The following is an 18,630-nucleotide window of genomic DNA, read 5'->3' as shown; positions in this document are numbered from 1 at the left end:
GATTCGCTGCCAGGACAGCCTCGGAGCACGATGACCTCTCAGAGCTCGGTCATCCGTGTCCACCTCATGCCTCAGTCCAGAGGGTCGCAGGAGGTCAAGGTCAGCGCTTCTTCAACAGCCACCCAGCGAGCCATGTTTCATTGGCTTTCCTTGGACTTTCCAAGGCAGAGTCCTGTTGACATGGCCAGTGGGTCCATTTCCCAAGTAGGACTCACCAGGTGAGGTGACTGGGGCTCTCTTTGGTTTTGTTTCTCACCACCGAAAACAGAAGTATGTGACTCTATTTCATGTACCCTCAAGTTGTAATCGGGTTTTAATCACCTGGAGAGGAAGTGAAAGTCCCAAGTTCAATGCTAAGCCCGTCTCTCCCATGAGAAGGGAAGAAGGTCATTGCAGGTGGAACATGATTGGGATACCAGGGACCTCACCGCGTCAGTGTGTGGCCCAAGCTGTGAATTTGGGTTGGAGGACCTCTCTCCGGAAGGGTTTCATGACCAGATCATCCTGGAGATGGTCGCACAGGCTCTGGTCTTCGACGTATTTCTCTTGCTGGGCCATGACGTTCTTCTCGTTTATTCTCTCTTCTCTTCCATTCCGTTGTCTTTTGGGGCTCATTTGCTGGTTGTTCACAGAGTCTTACAGAGTAACTTTCTTCCAGGGACTCCCATCCCCGGAGAGCTTACGCTGGCCTCCTCCCGTTCTTTCTGGAATCTGCTTCTTTGGAGGAGCTATGCTGGTATTTTCAGAAGGTTCCTTGCTGGCTTGTCTTTTTTTTCAGAATTGGATAATCTTTTAATCACTTTTTCTTTTTTGTGGTGACATTTTTTGAGCTTTTGATAAATCCATCGTTGATCCCCTGATATCGTCGGTTTATGGAGTGTACCAGAAGAAAAATAATGGTCATTATGGACCGCCCCCCCAAAACTTCAAAAAAACCTGTCCTAAACCTGTAAGCCTGGGTGGGGTAGCCAGTACCAACCCAATCTTTTTTTTTTTTTTTTTTAAGATTTTATTTATTTATTCATGAGAGACAGAGGCAGAGGGAGAAGCAGGCTCCTCGTGGAGCAGGGAGCCCGATGTGGGACTCGATCCCAGGACCCTGGGATCATGACCTGAGCCGAAGGCAGACGCTTAACCGACTGAGCCACCCAGGCGCCCCAGTACCAACCCAATCTTATCCTCTCCATCTGTAGCTTTAAGATATGAAAGTTCTTCTAAGGTTGTGGTGACACCTTAGTGTTTTGGCTCCAATGGGTCAGACAAGTCAGAACTGTCCTAAGCACTTCCTTTAGAAGACCCATTTTCTCATGTCCTTCCTATATCTCCCTGAGTAAAGGACTTCATTATTTCACTTACTCATGTTTCAATTCCTTTCTTCTAAGTGTCTCGTTGGTTAGGGAGTGTCACTAAGTAGTTGTCATCTAAGGTCCAAGGAGTGGCCAGTGAGACATGAACCTCCCCTAAAGAGGGTCTGTACCTGACTTGAGCTTTACTTGGAGCAATGACCTGCCACCTTCCTCACCCCCATGACATCTCATCTTCTTGAAGTAGCCATCCCACCCTGGCTATGTCCCAGTGCCCCAGTGGTATCAGGTGGACTTGTCAATAAGAGTTGAGTTTGTAGGGTGTTAGGAAGAAATGTGTCGGAAGAAGTGCAGGGGCTACAGAGTCTCTGTGTGCCCAGACTTCTTTATGCCTTGTTCCCAGGGAGACAAGTGACTACCTGGCCGACAAGCAGCTCCTCCTCTAGTTGGATCTCAGTGAGACCTTTGCATCTACCCATTCCCTCCCTCTGTGACTCATGCACAGACATCTCTCCGGATCTGCTGGCTCCCCGAGTCCATGCTGCAGAGGGAACCATCCTGACAATGTTCCTTGTCTTCTTCCAGCTCCACCCATCTCCCATTCCACCCTTTCTGTCCACTGTTCCCTATGGAGTCAGAAAATGTCCCCCCGATGCTTTAGAGGTTAAAAAAAATGGGCTCAGAAAGAGTGGTCTTCACAAGATCACATGGAGTTGGCAGTGAGGTAAGACCTCAATTCCAGGGCTTAGTAATACGGGGCAGCCTCCCAGGGATTCCTGATGTCCAAGCGTCCCAATGAGATAGGACAGACAGGGGGCCCAAGAAGGGTTGTCGGAGCATACCACCACCAGTGCCCCACCCAGGGCACCCGGCCTGCAGTATCCATGGCGATGATAAATAAACTTTACCTGTTGCCTCTTCCACTGCTCCCATGTCTCCTCTCATCCTATTCCATGATGAATGTCCAAATGTTATCAACAGAATTGGGGAATGGAGCCCGAAGGTGAGGGGCCAGACTCTGGAAGTGGCAACATTGCAGTCTGGAGGCGTGGAGGCTCGGAGGCTCTGAGTTCAGGGTCTTCCAACCTTGGGAGGAAAGTAGCAGTGCCCAGGGGAACAGGGGATTGGGGACCAAGTTTCTACCGGGAAACAAGATTATAGGCATGGTGAATGATGTTTATGTGGTCCCAGCACACAGAGCTGGAACTGGCTGGATCGAAGCCTGGGTGCTCGAAGGTTGTCCGAGAACAGGGCAGACATGTGGATTGACGTGGGATCTCCCAGGCCCTGGAGGCCTAAACATTGCAGCAGGGAACAGTGCGAAGGGGACTCCGACATGGGGGAGGGGCAGGAAAAGGTGTTTTGTATACATTTTCAAAATCCAAATGACGAATTCACATTTTAAGAGGCAGATAGCTCTCTACCAGGTTCACAAAGAACTTCCTCTTCCTCTCCCCAATGTCTGCTCTCAGCTGAAGTGCTGTCATTTGAACTTTTCCTATTTTTAAAAAACCTCCTTCATCTCTCTCTTCATCTCCTCCTGTACCCCTGATATTTCTTCCTTAGTCTCTTGTATCCTACATTTGTCTCTTGCTCTTAGAGATGACTGCTTTATTAACCTTATACACTGCTTTATTAATGTGATTGAAAATGTTTGGTCATATTTTTCATTTACCTGTGGCAACATTTTTTGGGGATGCTTTTCCTGTCCTTTTTCTCATCTTTGATTCAATTTGTGCTCATTCTTTTTAGATAACTCATATGTGAATGAGTTGAATTTACTTGTACTGTTTTTGTAAAAGTTTCGTGTGGACTGTGTCTCAAGTGCCAATACGCTTTATTGTGTCTCGAGGTTTTGTGTGCAGTTGTTTTCACCCATCCGAAGGAGAACAAAATGCATAGTATCTATGCGAGGTTTTATAATATATATAGTAAGCTATAGTGAATACTAATAAACTATGTGTCCAACTCTCAGCTTGAGAAATAAACCACCATTATCTGATGGCCTCTGTGTGCCCCCAAACATTGTGTCTCCCTCTCTCACACCCAACGTAACCACTATCCTGAATTTTATTAGTCACTTGCTTTTCTTTATAATTTTACTATGTTTTTGGTATATTCACAGAATTCATTAACTGTTTGCATGCCCTAGAACATTATATATAAGTGATTATAGTCTGGATGTCTGTCTTAGGTCACTATCGCTCAACAATACTACATAACAAATGACCTCAAAGCCCAGTGGGATGTCCCAATAGACATTTATTTCACAGCTGTGTGCCTGGGGGTCAGTGGCACTCAGTTGGGCTTGGGCGCAGGATCTAGGCTGCATCCAGATCTGGTCCACATGTCTCTGAACTGTATGAACCTCTGGTTCCCTGAGGCATGCTCTCTGGGCTGCAAAAGACAGAAGCACAAGGGAACAAGACCAAGCATGCAAGCTCATTTCAGATTTCAGTTTATGTCACGTCCACTAATCACATTGGCCAAAGCAAGACCTATTGTCTAGCCCAAAGTCAAGGGTCAAAATTATATTGTGGAGTTGTTCTGTGTTAGAACATGTAGCTGTAGTGTGTTTTTATTGATGTATCATATTTCATTGTAAAGACTATTTTTCCATTGTTCTCATAATGAACATTTGAGCGGTTTCCAGATTTTACTAAGGAAGATAATACTATTGTGAACAATCTTGCAAATGTGTCCCATGGCCGATGTGTAAAAATTGCCATAGATTATGTAACTAGTTAGCATAGTTATCCAAAATTTTGAGGTAAGGTAGAAAGATGATGATGTGACATTTTATTAAGTCCATTTCAATGTCACCTGATTCCCATGGACTGAAACTTTGTTGATTGCTCTTGCAGTTGATTGGGGTTAATCTTTTCTAACTCCCTAATGTTAAAGGTTGACTTGTAGAAGACTGGTTAGGTGTGTTGATTCTAAAATTAGTCAGGAAAGGAGGTAACATCAAAAGTTAGAGTAGTTTCACGGTGTGGAGCAACAGTCAGTTTATATCTAACTTAGCAATTTTATGTTGGCATTTTTCCCATAGATTATATAAAAACGCTCATGTCCTTACTTAGTTTTGCATTATGCTGCTTTCTTTATTAATGAGTTGAATAAAATCTTGGCATATGCTTGCCATTTATATGAGATTAGCAATTTGAGAACGACACATCTAGAGATCTAGGAGTAGAATTGCTGGTTCACAGGAGAGATCACATTTAATTTCAGTAAGATAAAACTATTTTCCAAGGTGACTGGATCAAGATATACCCCCTCCCCCAAGTTCAAGAATAACCCACCTGCTTGAGATTCTCTCTCTCCCTCTCCCTCTGCCCCTTCTCCCTGCTCGCCTGCACTCTCACACTCTCAACAACAACTTCATTCCTTTATTGCTGAAAAATATTCTATTGTATATAGAAACCACATGGTATTCACCCATTCATCAATGACTGAGAATTTGAATTATTTCTACTTTTTGCCTATTATGAATAAAATTGCTATGAACATTTGTGCTAAGTGTTTGCATGGATATAGGTTTTCCTTTCTCTTGAGTATATACCTAGGAGTGGAATTTCTGGGTCAAAATATTCAACCTTTGAGGAGCCACCAAACTTTTTTTTTTTTTAAGTGCATGCGCCATTTTAGATGCTCACCAGCAATGTGTGTATGAGGATTCCATTTATTGCCCAACCTGACCCTTGCTATCGCCTGTCTTTTTGACAGACCCCTAGTGGGATGGTATCTCATTCGTCCCAGTGAAGTGGTATCTCATTGTGCTTTTGATTTGCATTTCCCTAATGACTAATGGTGTTGAACAGCTTTTCATGTGCTATTGGCCTTTGTAGATCATCTTTGGAGAAACACCTATTCAAATCTTTTGCTCATATTTTAGCTGTTTTTTTGTCTTTTTGTTGAGTTGTAAGAGTCCTTTATGTATTCTAGATGAAAGTCTTTTATCAGAAAAAAAAGTCTCTTATCAACTGTTGAATCTCAGATCTGTACCTCTGAAACAAATAATGCAATATATGTTAAGGAAAAAAAAGAAGAAGAAGAAGATAGCAGGAGGGGAAGAATGAAGGGGGGGAAATCAGAAGGGTAGACGAACCATGAGAGACGATGGACTCTGAAAAACAAACTGAGGGTTCTAGAGGGGAGGGGGGTGGGAGGATGGGTTAGCCTGGTGATGGGTATTGAGGGCACGTTCGGCATGGAGCACTGGGTGTTATGCACAAACAATGAATCATGGAACACTACATCTAAAACTAATGATGTAATGTATGGGGATTAACATAATAAAAAATTTTTTTTAAAAAGTCTCTTATCAAATATATAATTTGTCTTTTCACTCTCTTCATGGTGTCCTTTGAAGCACAAAATTTTATTTTTATTTTTTTGAAGATTTTTAAAAATTATTTGACAGAGAGAGAGACAGGAAGAGAGGGAACACAAGCAGGGGGAGTGGGAGAGGGAGAAGCTGGCCCCTGCGGAGCAGGGAGCCTGATGCGGGGCTCGATCCCTGGACCCTGGGATCATGACCTGAGCCGAAGGCAGACGCTTAACGACTGAGCCACCCAGGCGCCCCTAAAATTTTAAATTTTAAATTTTGATGAAATCCACTCTGCCAAGGAGCAGGTCCTCTGAAACCACACGCCCCCCAGAGATCCTCCCAAGGCCGCAGGGTGGGGGCCCCACGTGAGAATCCTGCGCCCCCTTGCTGGCTGCTGGTACTGATGGGAGGGGCATCTCTCAGGGTCTCTGGGCTGGAATTTAAGGTTAGGGTCCTGCTGCAACCATGCTGTCATCCTGGTTGCCCAGGAAGCCCACCTGGGAGCCTTCCCCAAGTTCTTGCCACAGGGACCTCACCTCCCCAGCCCCTGAGACAACTGTTTGGCGGTGCTGAGTGGATGTCAGGAGTTGTAAAGCGCTCCGCCCCCAGACTAATGCAATGAGCAGCCCAGGTTGAAATCCTCTGCTCCAACCCTTCACCCTTCTAGCAAGTACCTCACTACCACGTGGGACCTCCCTCATCAAAACACCTGCTGCCACCACGGTGACCACCTGTCCTGGTGTGCTTGGACACAGAAGCCCCGGGTCCCAGGGGCTACGGGGGCGTCGCCTAGTGGCTCTCAACCCACCCACCTCCTCCGCAGGATCACCCTTGAATCCTCCCTGCTGCGGGGCGGCAGCAAAGGCCTGCCCAGGGTGCGGGGGACAAAAGTGCGGGTCCCTGGTCGAGAGATGGGACAGACGGCACAGTGCAATTCACACTCCACCGCGTGCCAGGATCAGGCGGAGGTTCAATTTCACTGCACCCACAAGTGGGCAAAAGCCTTGGTCCCTCCCTTAGTTTCTCCTGGGAGCAGACCCCAAGAAGTCCTGTGCTTATAAGTCCTGCACCCAGGCTCTGCTTCTAGGACCCTGCACAGGACGCTGGGGGTGGGGGAAGCCAATGCAGGGAAGTTACTATGTTAAGATGGAGCTATGGGAAGGTGGTGCCATTGAGGCTCAGGAAGAAAGGGGTCAAGAAGAACAGAGAGGTCGACCCAGGGCACCCTGTCCAGGGGTGAAGGGTCAAAGGAGGATGGGAGACACAGTAACCGTGGGGAGAAGGGTTGGGACGGAGTGGTGGGTCCTGAGATCAGATGGGATTGGGCTGAAACTATTCAGAATTTGTGGCTGTCATCTCAAGAAATTTGCCTATGAATGGAAGAGGGACTGGAAAGTGGGTAGAGAAGGATAATGGCCAGAAATAACTTCCTAAACAGAGAACATAACCAGACAGAGAGAGAAATCCAACACTTCCCAGGCAATCCTGCAGATTCCTTTTGGACTCTGGGCCTCTTCCTAAGTGTTTATGTAATTTTAAGATTGTGTGTGTTTTAGTGTTTTACATCTACCTGCCCCTGTCAGCTGAGTGGAAAGGGAAGGGTTAATATGAACGCAAAATGAATATATTTGCAGGGAAGTAGAAAGGGAGGAACTCATTTACACTGGGCTTGATAAAACCACTTTGTTTTTTGTTTGTTTTTAATTTTTTTTTTTATTTGACAGAGACACAGCGAGAGAGGGAACCCAAGCAGGAGGAAGTGGGAGATGGAGAAGCAGGCTCCCCGTGGAGCAGGGAGCCCGATGTTGGGGCTCGATCCCAGGACCCTGAGATCATGACCTGAGCCGAAGGCAGATGCTTAACCGACTGAGCCACCCAGGCGCCCCGGTACAACCACTTTGGAAGAGAGTTCGGCCTCATCCGATGACGTTGAGCATGTAATTTTGACCCTGCAATTCCACCACTCGATAAAACTTTGCACCCCTGTCCCAGAGGACAGGCAACTCTTGTTCAAAGGAGCGAAGCTAAAAGCAATCCAAATGTACATGAACAGAAGAATGGAGAAATAAATCGTGGTAGAGCCCCTGCAGTGGAACACTCCACAGAGGAAAAACGTGCAAACTAGCTCTCTGTGCTTTAGTTTGCAAGAAAGTCATACACATGGTAGAGCAGCCGAGTCGGGAAGAACAACACGGTGTAAAGAGACACGCAAAACTCTCCAGTGCATTCCTTGCAAATATACAAAGAATTATCATCAAACTACAAAGAAAGGCAATCAATTGAGAACCACGGTTCTGGATATTGGTTTCCAAGGACGTGGCTGGTGGTGAGCGCCCTGGGGCCGGTTTCTGGAGCCGAGGGATGGTCACACCGAGGGAGATTCTGTGATTAGTTCTCTTTCTGCCTCACGGATGTAATTTATATGTTCCTTCCAGTTTGGCTACTGCATTTCATTTTTCAAGATGGCGTAAAAGACCTACACACGGAAACCTTAGCTTCAGTAAAATTTAAGAGAGTCTGGGCCACAGTGCTCAATCTTCCTCTGGACAGACTTCCTGCTAAAAACTGATTTGGGAAAAGCTTACCTCATTCAAGAGTATGTAAGATAAAAACCGGAGAGAAGGACAACAACAACAACAAACTATGAAAGAATTGGGAAGAAAAGAAAAGGCAAAGCAAGGTCTACTGAGAACATGCACCAGAATGTTAGAGCAAAGACAACTATGACCCAGATTGTTGCCACCAATTACCATGCAGCCCTGGTGAGATCTAACAGCTCCCGGAACAGAAGGGGAGACAGCAGGGCGCCTCGAACTAGAGCTGGCTGAGCAGGGGGCATGGGGAGAGGGAGGGCATGGGACAGAAGATCTTTGCAGCTCAGCTCAAAGAGGAGAAAATGGCTTTCTGAGGGGGCAGGCAACGGGGACAGGTCAGCGAGGAGATTTCCTGAAATAAAACCTCTTTGAAGTTATTTGTTCGAACTCTGTGAATAAATAAGTTTGATTAAAAAAAAAAAAACCCAGAAAATAATAGAAAAGAGCCCCTTTCTTGGCCATCCACCAGTGCTGACCCAGAGATCCTGTCCCCTGAGGGAGTCTCAGGCCTCTGCTGGCAAAGCGCCGGGTCCCTTCCTGGACAACCCTACCAACATCAAGGTCTTCCATAAATAGAGCCCCTCCTACCTCCTCAGGCTGGTCCCACCGCTGGCCGCCAAGGACCTGGAAATATCTTGGCCTCCTCAGCCAAGCCCCTACCCAAATTCCCCAACTTAAGCTGCTGAGACTCGGTTTCTTGTGCTTCCTGTTGCTGCCACACGGATCCCCAGGTCCAGAGCCCCAGGCTGTAGCACCTCACCTGTCCTCGTCTGAGTCCCCACAGCCTGACTACTCACCTGGAGGCTCTCTTCCTCTGTGTTCCTGCTCATGGCATCTACACACCTGGGCTAGCAACCTGTAGCTATTCTCCTGGAACCTCAAGGTATTTTTTTTCTCATGCAAACCTAGGATGTATAATTGACTTCACTGTGGACAGACGGGGGTGAGGTGGGGAGAGAGAGAACCAGGAGCTAGAAGTGGGGAAGAGGAGTCGCTGAGGGGCCCCTCTGAGACTGGGAGTTGGGCTGGGGCAAGCAGAGGCAACTCCCAGAATCAGGTAACTCCAAGGGGGGTAGGGAGGTCATGAGGGTCCCTTGGTGGCCCCTACCTTCCTACCAGGAGGGGAGCTAGGATTGGCCGGGAGGGCACAGAAGGGAATAAAAGGCTAGTTGCGCAGCAATCAAACTAGAAATTCATAACAGGAAGATAATGAGAAGGTCTCCAAAACACTTGCGAACTAAACCACACATTCTAAATAATCTAGGCACCAAAAAGGAAATCTTAGGGGAAATTTCAAAAATAAAGGAAAACGAATAAAATGTCTTACCATCTGTTCTCCTACATTTAGAACAACCTTGAGTGACTTCATGGGCAAAGTGACCCACTTCGTGAAACCCATTTTTTGTGTGCGCGGAGTTATGGGTGTCGACGTAATTCACGTACGTACGTGTGTATGTACTCGGCAGTTACGTAATCCTTCTCAGAGTGGCTAGAACTCACCAAATCAGCAACAGCTCCAGGATGCGTCAGAGACATGTTCCCCTAAGTACCACAAGATGGCAGCACATGCACACGGCATTTAAAGCTCTTTCACCCATATCTTACCTTGCAATTAAACGGTCCCCCAACACCCCCACCCTCTGGAAAACCCTACACTTAAAGGTTTACAATGAAACATATTTTTATGACAATGTGTTGCTAATGCATGAAGAATTTCTTTAGGTAGATATATAGATTCAAAGGATGACCACAGCTCATGCAGTTAGACTTCTTCACCTTTTCGTAAAGAATATATATATCTTGCACCTGAAGCCAGAAATTAACAATATTTTATAAAAGGATTTATTAAGCACAGGTTTCTTGCTTGGGTTCATGGCTTGAGACTGCCTGTGCCGGACACTTCCCCTGCATCTCATTTGTTGAGAACTTAGCCACATGCTGGGCATATTGGCAATGCCTTACATGCCTTATGCTTTAAACTTTACCGCAGCCGTTTGGAGTGGCGAGTATTAATAGCCTAGTTTTACAGGCGGGAAAAGAAAGGACTGGAGCCATTAGGAACTTTGGTTAGGATGCAGAGCTAGTAAAGCCTGAGGTGCGCTCTGAACCCAGCCAGCCTGACTCCCGACGCTCCCCAGTACACGAGGCCTCCTCTAGGTGGCGCTCATGTCTGAGCTTTTACTGATTGATGATCCCTGAAGCCTATACCAATACTCTAACTGAACGGGTTTTCTCTTTTCATCAAGAATATTTTGTATTGATATGATCATTGATATGTTCATTCTAACACCGCCTGAAGATAACCCTTAGTTTGGAATAACGAGAATAGTAACTAGCAACTTATTGTCAAAAAAAATTTCACGGGGTGCCTGGTTAAGTGTCTGACTCATGATCTCAGCTCAGGTCTTGGTCTTAGAGTCATGAGTTCAAGTCCCACGTTGGGCTCCACACTGGGCGTGAAGCCTATTTAAAAAGGAAAAAAAGCTTCATAACATTACATGGGTGCCTGAAAGGTTTTTCTCTTTTCTACTTCAGTACTTGTAGGACTAAAATTACAACACCCGAAGTGCCATCAGTCGGCAAAAGACTCACGGGAGTGGCAGATCTCAGGTAAGCATGGACAGCTGATTTTGAGTGGCCCACATCCAGACGCATGGCTACTTTGGTGCTGGGCAGGGCAGGTGAGGTGGCTGGACATGAATGGTTAGACCTTTTCTTTAAACTCTGGAAAATTGAGAAATTGACCTTTCTCAATTCCTATTTATGACCGTGGGTCCAGGGGATCAAGATCGTCGACAACAGGTAGTACTTAAGTCGTAGGATGGTGAATGGATGAAAAGACAGGCAGGCAGGTAGGAGGGAGACAGGTGAGGTCCGTTGGATGCACACATAACTCACCTGCACAGAGAACATCCGTGGGGAACCGTGCCTCCCTGCGGCCACTCCAGCCTAGCAGTTCATATTCACCGGCCTGACTCAGACACTCAGGCACCAGGCACAGTTGGGGGAAGGGAACAAGATTCAGTTCAGGATAAGTCAATAGGGAATCAGAAGTCCTTGTATTTTTACTATTATTACTGAAAATGCCAAATCCATCTAAAGCCCAGCATTGGGATTATAGTTAACAGTACTGTGTTATATACTTGAATGTTGCTAAGAAACTAGATCTTCTATGTTCTCACCACAAGAAAGAAATAGAATTATGGGACATGATGGAAGTGGTAGTTAACACTATGCTGGTAATCATTTGGGGATATATAAGTGTATCCATTCAACACATTGTATACCTAAAACTCACACAGTGTTAGATAGATTATATCTCAATTTAAAAAAGAAAAGAAGGAAAATGACAAATCCTATCAGAACATATTTGGCCTAGGGGTTTCCCCTAGAACTAATGTCTCTGATTTTTTTTTTTTTAAAGATTTTATTTATTTATTTGAGACAGAGAGAGAGCACATGAGAGGGGGGAGGGTCAGAGGGAGAAGCAGGCTCCCTGCCGAGCAGGGAGCCCGATGCGGGACCCGATCCAGGGACTCCAGGATCATGACCTGAGCCGAAGGCAGTCGCTCAACCAACTGAGCCACCCAGGCGCCCTAATGTCTCTGATTTTTAATATGCATGCCTTTGGCATATGTGACTTACATAAGTTACGTAAAGCCTTCATGTTAACCCTGTAGGTTGGACATTATCTCTTTCTTCAAATCAGGAAAACGTGGTAGCAGGTAACTTTCCTCGGTGGTCTACGTGGGGGAAAAATGAATTTAGCTAAGTGGAAGTCTTTCGAAGCAGAGTAAAATACCATCTAGGAGAATCAGGGATGAAGTGCAGAGAGAGCTGTCGGATCTGGGGCCAGCCCTGGCCAGGGGTGACTGTGGTGGAAGCCAGGTAGACGTGCCCTCTTCCAGCACGTTGTGTTGTGTGGGTGCAGATGCAGACGTGGCGGTGAAGGGCATGGAGTCAAAAGGGTGTGATGAAGCAAGCCAGGGCAGGGCCTTGCGGGCTCCGGTGAGGAAGGGACTCCAACAACTGACCATCTAATTAAAGCTGGGTGAGACAGGAGGGGGGCTGTAGTTGAAGACGAATCAATGCACGGATGGTCTTGTTGAGGGGAGGGCACGCATGGGGGTGAGCAGTGATAGGAGAGGGATGCATGACATTTCTGTTCTGAGGGGGTGTCGACAGTGGGCAGACCAGGTCTGGAGGCTGACCGTGGGAGTGAATGGCTGAGCAGGTAAGATCATTGGTGGGGAGCTGAAAGCCCTTATGTTGGAAATAGTATTTAGAGATATTGATATTTCCAAGAATCATGACTGGAGAGTGTTAAAGAAAGTGACAGGGAGCCAGGAAGTGGTGTCTTCAAGGAAGAGAGGCATCTACCCAGGCTTTGTGGTAGGAAGGAGGGAGAATGTCCCAGGAAAACAGCAATGAGTGTCGAGGAAGACACCCATTCACCTTTGGGCCCACAGATACACAAAAGTTCTAGAAAAGACCCAAACCTTGAGAGAGCAGCAGGGAAAGTGAGTTTTCCCTCAGATCTGCACAGCCCAATATGGCAGCCGCCAGCCCCACATGGCTAGAGAGCACTTTGAAATGAGGAACTGAATATTTAATTGAATTTCATTCCAATTAAGCTAAAAATTGAAGCACTGTAAGTTATTTTTTCTGTTAAACACAACTTTAATGTTTTGGTAGGACTAAATGTCACTTTAACCATCAAAAAACCAAATCAAAATACACCCTAAGTGTCAAATGCACACCGGATTTCAGACAGTATGAAAAAAAGATGTAAAATATCTCATTAATATTTTTATACTTTTTGCTTGGTGGAATATATTGGGCTACATAAAATATGTTTTTGCACATTAGATCTATTGTATCTGATAAAATGTATTATTAAAATTAATTTTACCTGCTTTTTTATGATTGAAGTATAATCGACACACAATGTTACATTAGTTTTACCTGCTTTTTTTCTTTTATCTTAATGTGACGACTAGAAAATTTAGAATTACATATGTGGCTCGCATTACATTTCTGTTGGGCAGTGCTGGCTTAGAGAACGATGATGAAGGGGACAGCTACAGAAGAGATGGAAGACGCAGGGCACTTAGCTGACACCTGACCAAACGTTCCAGAAGGCATGGTGGAAAGGCTTCAGGGGTTGGCAGGGGCTGGCAGGGGCTGCCAGAAAGGGTCAGAAATGCCAACGCATAGGTCACATGAGGACGGGTGTCTCGGGACTGAGGGATCTCCAGGGAGTCCTGAGATACTCGTGGTGCCAGGAGAAAGCAGACCCCAAGGTCACAAAGAGGTAAGGCCTGATTTTCTCATGGTAGATAGGGATGGTGAGGCCGTGACTTTGGAGGTAAGGGGGTGATCCAGTTCTAGTCAGGGACTCCCATTCACTCTGTCAAAGGAGGCAGGGAAAACAGAAATATTTTGAAGGAAGCATCCAACAGGATTTGCTGATGGATTGGATATGGGGCATGGAAGTGAAAGAGGTGTCAAGGGTGAATGTAAGATTTGGCCTAAGCAAGTGAGAGAATGGAGTTGCCTTCTATCGAGAAGGGGAGATTGCAAGTAGAATGTTGGGGGTGGTGATGGACATCATGACTTCATGGGGGTATGTGAGGTTTGAGGACCCTGTTGGACCTCCAAGTAGAAATCTTGAAGGGGTAATTGGCTATAGGGGTCTGCAGTTCACAGGAGAGATGAAGCTAGAGATATAAATCCGATGGTCTTTGCACCTAGATTGTAGTTAAAGCTCTGGGATGTGAATCCTGAGATCAAAGAATTCTAGATCAATCCAGTCATCTCCCTATAGCTTGCTGAATAACCATGATATAAATAACTCCCAATTCATTTTGAAGGGTGGCTTTTTTTTTTTTACAGATGTAACTTCCATTGACATTTGGCCCAGTCCAATATTACCCCAAACACAGACCAGCTGATAGAAAGTACAAGGTCCAGAAGCCAGATTAGTATTTCTACATTTTATAATATAGAGAATCTATAGCTTCTCATCAAGAAATTTCTACCCTCTGCTTGTCCTGCTTACAAGTTGCTCCTGCCTCCTTGCAAACATTTCCCTACACACTTGGAATTTTGCTACAAAAAATAGAATATGGTGTAAGAATTTTTTGGGTTGAACCAGCCACATCACCTTAACTGAAGAAAGCCATTCCCTCCGTGTTAGGCCAACTGATAAACAAGCAATCCTTCTGTCCAGACCCTCAGCATAGAGGTTCCCATGCAGAAATTAACCAACAGCATACACTGAAAAACAAAAACAAAATTTAGAAACAAGGAAGTTGCCGCAGATAAATCTGTCTTCCCTTTTGCAGTTCCTTGGTTACCTAAAACAAAACACCAATCAACTCTTGTTTATCACCATCTAACCCTGAGTTGGTTCTGCATTCCCCTTCCTTCCCTCAGAGCCCCCACATGTCCCATGCAACCAACACTACAGATGCCTCTTGATTTGGACATAACCGGGAAGGCATTTAAAAGTGGTTCCCAAACCAAAGGGAGGATAAAGAACCCCAGAAGTCAGGAGCTGGAAGCTGGTTATTTTAATGAACTGATTTCACTGATAAGGAAGCCAGAAAGGTGAACTGACTTGCTCAAGTTTAGAATTGGTCGGTTTCTCAAAACAGAGGAGCATAGGGGAAGGGAGGGAAAAATAAAAGAAGATGAAATTAGAGAGGGAGACAAACCATAAGAGACTCTTAATCATAGGAAACAAACTGAGGGTTGCTGGAGGGGAAGAGGGTGGGAGGATGGGGTAACTGGGTGATGGATATTAAGGAGGGCACGTGATGTGATGAGCACCGGGTATTATATAAGACTGATGCATCACTGAACTCTACCTCTGAAACTAATAATACACTCTATGTTAATTTAATTTAAATTAAAAAAAGAACTGGTGGGTTTCTGCCTTCTCTTAACTTTTTGTTACAGAAAATTTCAAGTGTATACAAAACAGAATAGTATAATAAGGGACGCCTGGGTGGCTCAGTCGGTTAACATCTGCCTTCGACTCAGGTCATGATCCCAGGGTCCTGGGATCAGCCCCACATCTGGCTCCTTGCTCAGCCCCTCCCTTTGCCCCCCCCCCATGCTCTCCCTCTCTCTCTCTAACAAATTAAAAAAAGAATAGTATAATGAACTCATGGATACTCATCACTCAGCTAGAGTTATCAGCATTTAGTCAGTGTTGTTTTATCTATTTGTACTGGATTTGTACTGGATTATTTCTATTTGTACTGGATTATTTCAAAGCAAATCCCTTTCTATTTGTACTGGATTATCTCAAAGCAAATCCAAGATACATCTTTTCTCTTGTACATTTTAGCATGCTTCTTGAACTCATATAAGAATATTAAAAAAAAAAATTAAAACCTGGGCACCTGGGTAGCTCAGTTGGTTGAGTGACTGACTCTTGATTTTGGGTGGGGTCATGATCTCAGGGTCATGGGCTCAAGCCCTGCATTGGGCTCTGCCTTTAGTGAGATTCTCTCCCTGTCCCTTGCCCCTCCCCTGGCTCATGCTCTCTCTCAAATAAATAAATAAATAAAATCTTTACAAAAAATTTTAAAACCCTATGCCATTAAACCTTCAATAAAATTAATGATGATTCCTTTAATACCATCTAATACCTGTCCATATTCATTTCCCCACTTATCTCAGAGGTGTCTTAATAGTTGGGTTGTTTGAATCAGGATTAAAAAGGTCCACATGTTGCATTTGGTTGTATGTCTCTTATGTCTCTTTTGGTCTACAACAGTCTGCTCTCTCTTTTGGTTTTAATGCCACTGATTTCTTAGAGAGCGTGAATCAATGGTCTTCTAGAATGTTCTGTGTTCTGGGTTTGGTTTTTTAATTTCCTGTGGTGTCATCCATGTCCTATGGTGATCTCCGTCCCCTGTATTTCCTGTACACTGGAAGTCAGGTGTAAATGCTGGCTCAAATTCAGATTCAGCTTTTGAGGCAAGAAAAATCGAGAGGAGGTAAATTGAGAATGCTGTGGCTACCCATCAAGAGCCATATTATAGCTCCTGGTTACCTCTGGTGGTGCTAAGACCATTCAGCAGGTGCAGGGGGCACTGGCCTGATTCCTCCATGATAAAGCTCCCCATCAACTTACACACTGTGATTCCAGCATCTCATGATGATCACTGTCTGCATTCATTGTTTCATGGTGCTTGAGGTTGTTGAGTTTTCTGATTCTATCATTCTTTTTGCTTCTATTAGTTGGAATTCTTCTGTAAAGGAAGACTTCCTTAGCAACTAATAGGTTTTCCTGAAATACAGCCGATCTAGTAAAGGTAGGATAAATGCTTGATTCTGTCCATTTATTTATCAATTGTCAGAGAACTGGGTTGTGCTCTTGAAACTTCTAACGCTGACAAATGCATGATTCTCTGTTGTTTCATTTTGTTCTCATATCATTATGATGTTTCAGTCCATTGTAGACATTATCCATTTTTGTGCTAGAACTGTTCAGTCTTAGACAAGTGAAAGTCCCTTCAGATTGGCTCTGTGTTCCTTTGACTTCATTCCATTAGCCTTTGTCACCTTCCTTGCTTTTGGCATAGTGAGATGCCCATGCATGTCTCCTCCATGCCCTGCCCTAGACCTGTTAACATCATTTTCTGCTGGTCTAGAGGGACCTGTGTGACATTCCACTGCCTCTCTTGATAGCCCCTATTCCTTTGGGCTGGGCTGGCCTTTCCTCTGGCTAACAGTCATGGTCATTAGATGCTGGTCTTAGACACCTCTGCGCTTGGCAAGATACCTTGAGAGTTATGCTCTCTGACTTTGTATGGCTCATTTCTTTTTAAGCTTTGGAAGCCCTTTGTATGCCCAGATCTCATGCTTTGCTTCGCTTTTTGTTTTGCTTTTGGTTTTAACATGGCTGCTTCATAACCACATAGGCAGAAACAGAGAGGAGGGGGAAGAAATCAGAACATTCTGGAGGTTCAGGTCAGCCCTTGGAAGAATCCAGTTTCAATTCAGGCATTCCTTTATCCCTTCCTCTCCAAACACCAGTGCCCTTGGCCCAGGGCGGATAAGCTCAGTTGAGGCAGGTTCTGGAATGGCCATTTTGACATCCAACAAGCAAAGAACAAATTGCCACCTACTGTTGTCCGCTTCTGACTCTTCATTTCTGAGGATCAGAGATAAAGGACAGAGAGCAGAAGTAGGAGCAGGAGAAGACTGAAGCTCAGAGCTGGAGGTGAGACTCAGGGATGTGGGGGGATCAGGGAGGATGAGGAAGAGAGGGGAGGCCACAGAGGGCAGGCTGAGGCCTGCTGGTGGAGTAAAATTACCCAGTGCCCGCATACCGGCTAAAAGTCCAGTTGAACAAGCTGCAAGTCCAATGCTTTGTTTATTTAGCATGACAAAGAGGTCGTAAAACAGTTTTGTCCTGAGATTACTCAGGATGATGATTATATCCTTTGTCATTTGCATATCAAAATATCCGTACTTCCAAATGGGATCAGAGCATCACCTGCCCCGTTCAGTGTAACTGAGGATGCCGTGACCAGCTCCCCATGGAGGGATGGCAGGCTCAGCATGGAAGGATGGGTAGAGCTCGGAGTTAGGCAGAGGGTGTGCCGCTGTGGCCTCTGACTGCCCAGAGGCCAGGACTGGGGCATTCCAGTTGTGAGTCAGCCCAGGTGTGGATTATCGGTGAGGCCCGCAGTGGAGATGTGCGTGTTGCCATCAGGCCCTCTAGAAAGCATCTGGTCCCAGACTGATAAGTTCCTTTCTCACTCCCTCCCACTGCCTTCCAATAGCCCTCACCCAGCTTTGGAGGGAAGCCCAGAACTTGTGACGCCATGGGTGAATTGGCTAGATGATGGGGTCAGAACAAGCCAATTAGTGTTTGCAAAAAACATTCATTAAATTTTAATATTAGCTTTAAAATTCATCTCATTGAGGAAGGTCCTTGGCGACCATCCTATCTCATGATGAGCAAGGGGGCCCTCACTACCCCTAACGCAGCTCAACTTTAAACTGTTCTGATAGTGAAGGCCTCTTAAAATACAGATGAAATGCAGGGGCACATGGGCGGTTCAGTTGGTTAAGTGTCTGCCTTCAGCTCAGGTCATGGTCCCAGGGTCCTGGCATCAAGCCCCATGTTGGGCTCCAGGGAGCCTGCTTCTCCCTCTCCCTTTGCTGCTCCCCCTGCTTGTGCTCTCTCTCTCTCTGTCAAATAAATAAATAAATCTTTAAAAAAAATACGGATGGAATGCGTTTATTCTGTGGTGCCTGTCACACTGTAGGAAGTCAATAAAGGTTTGTAGAATAACTGAATGAATGGAGGAACAATGTCTTTTCTTGGTAGAAGCAGTTACTGGCGACAGTCCTCCTTGTGTGTCAGGACAGT

General features: G+C 45.4%; 1 long non-coding RNA gene across 2 annotated transcripts; it reads right to left on the bottom strand.

Moving 5' to 3' along the window:
- Positions 1 to 3,546: 3,546 nt before the first annotated feature.
- LOC118536477 (uncharacterized) lies at positions 3,547 to 15,273 on the bottom strand. Of its 2 annotated transcripts, XR_013441962.1 has the most exons (4): positions 14,398 to 15,273; positions 11,130 to 11,974; positions 9,559 to 10,955; positions 3,547 to 3,701 (listed from the first exon to the last, which is right to left on the bottom strand). It is a non-coding gene; the product is annotated as an uncharacterized LOC118536477 (long non-coding RNA). The 2 variants fall into 2 exon arrangements; XR_013441961.1 differs by having other exon boundaries at positions 11,130 to 15,273.
- Positions 15,274 to 18,630: the final 3,357 nt, after the last annotated feature.

The sequence above is a fragment of the Halichoerus grypus genome, chromosome 10 (assembly GCF_964656455.1).
Source record: "Halichoerus grypus chromosome 10, mHalGry1.hap1.1, whole genome shotgun sequence".
Classification (NCBI taxonomy): Eukaryota; Metazoa; Chordata; class Mammalia; order Carnivora; family Phocidae; genus Halichoerus; species Halichoerus grypus.
Note: the sequence above shows the minus strand (reverse complement) of the source record. Positions and strands in the feature narration are given on the sequence as shown.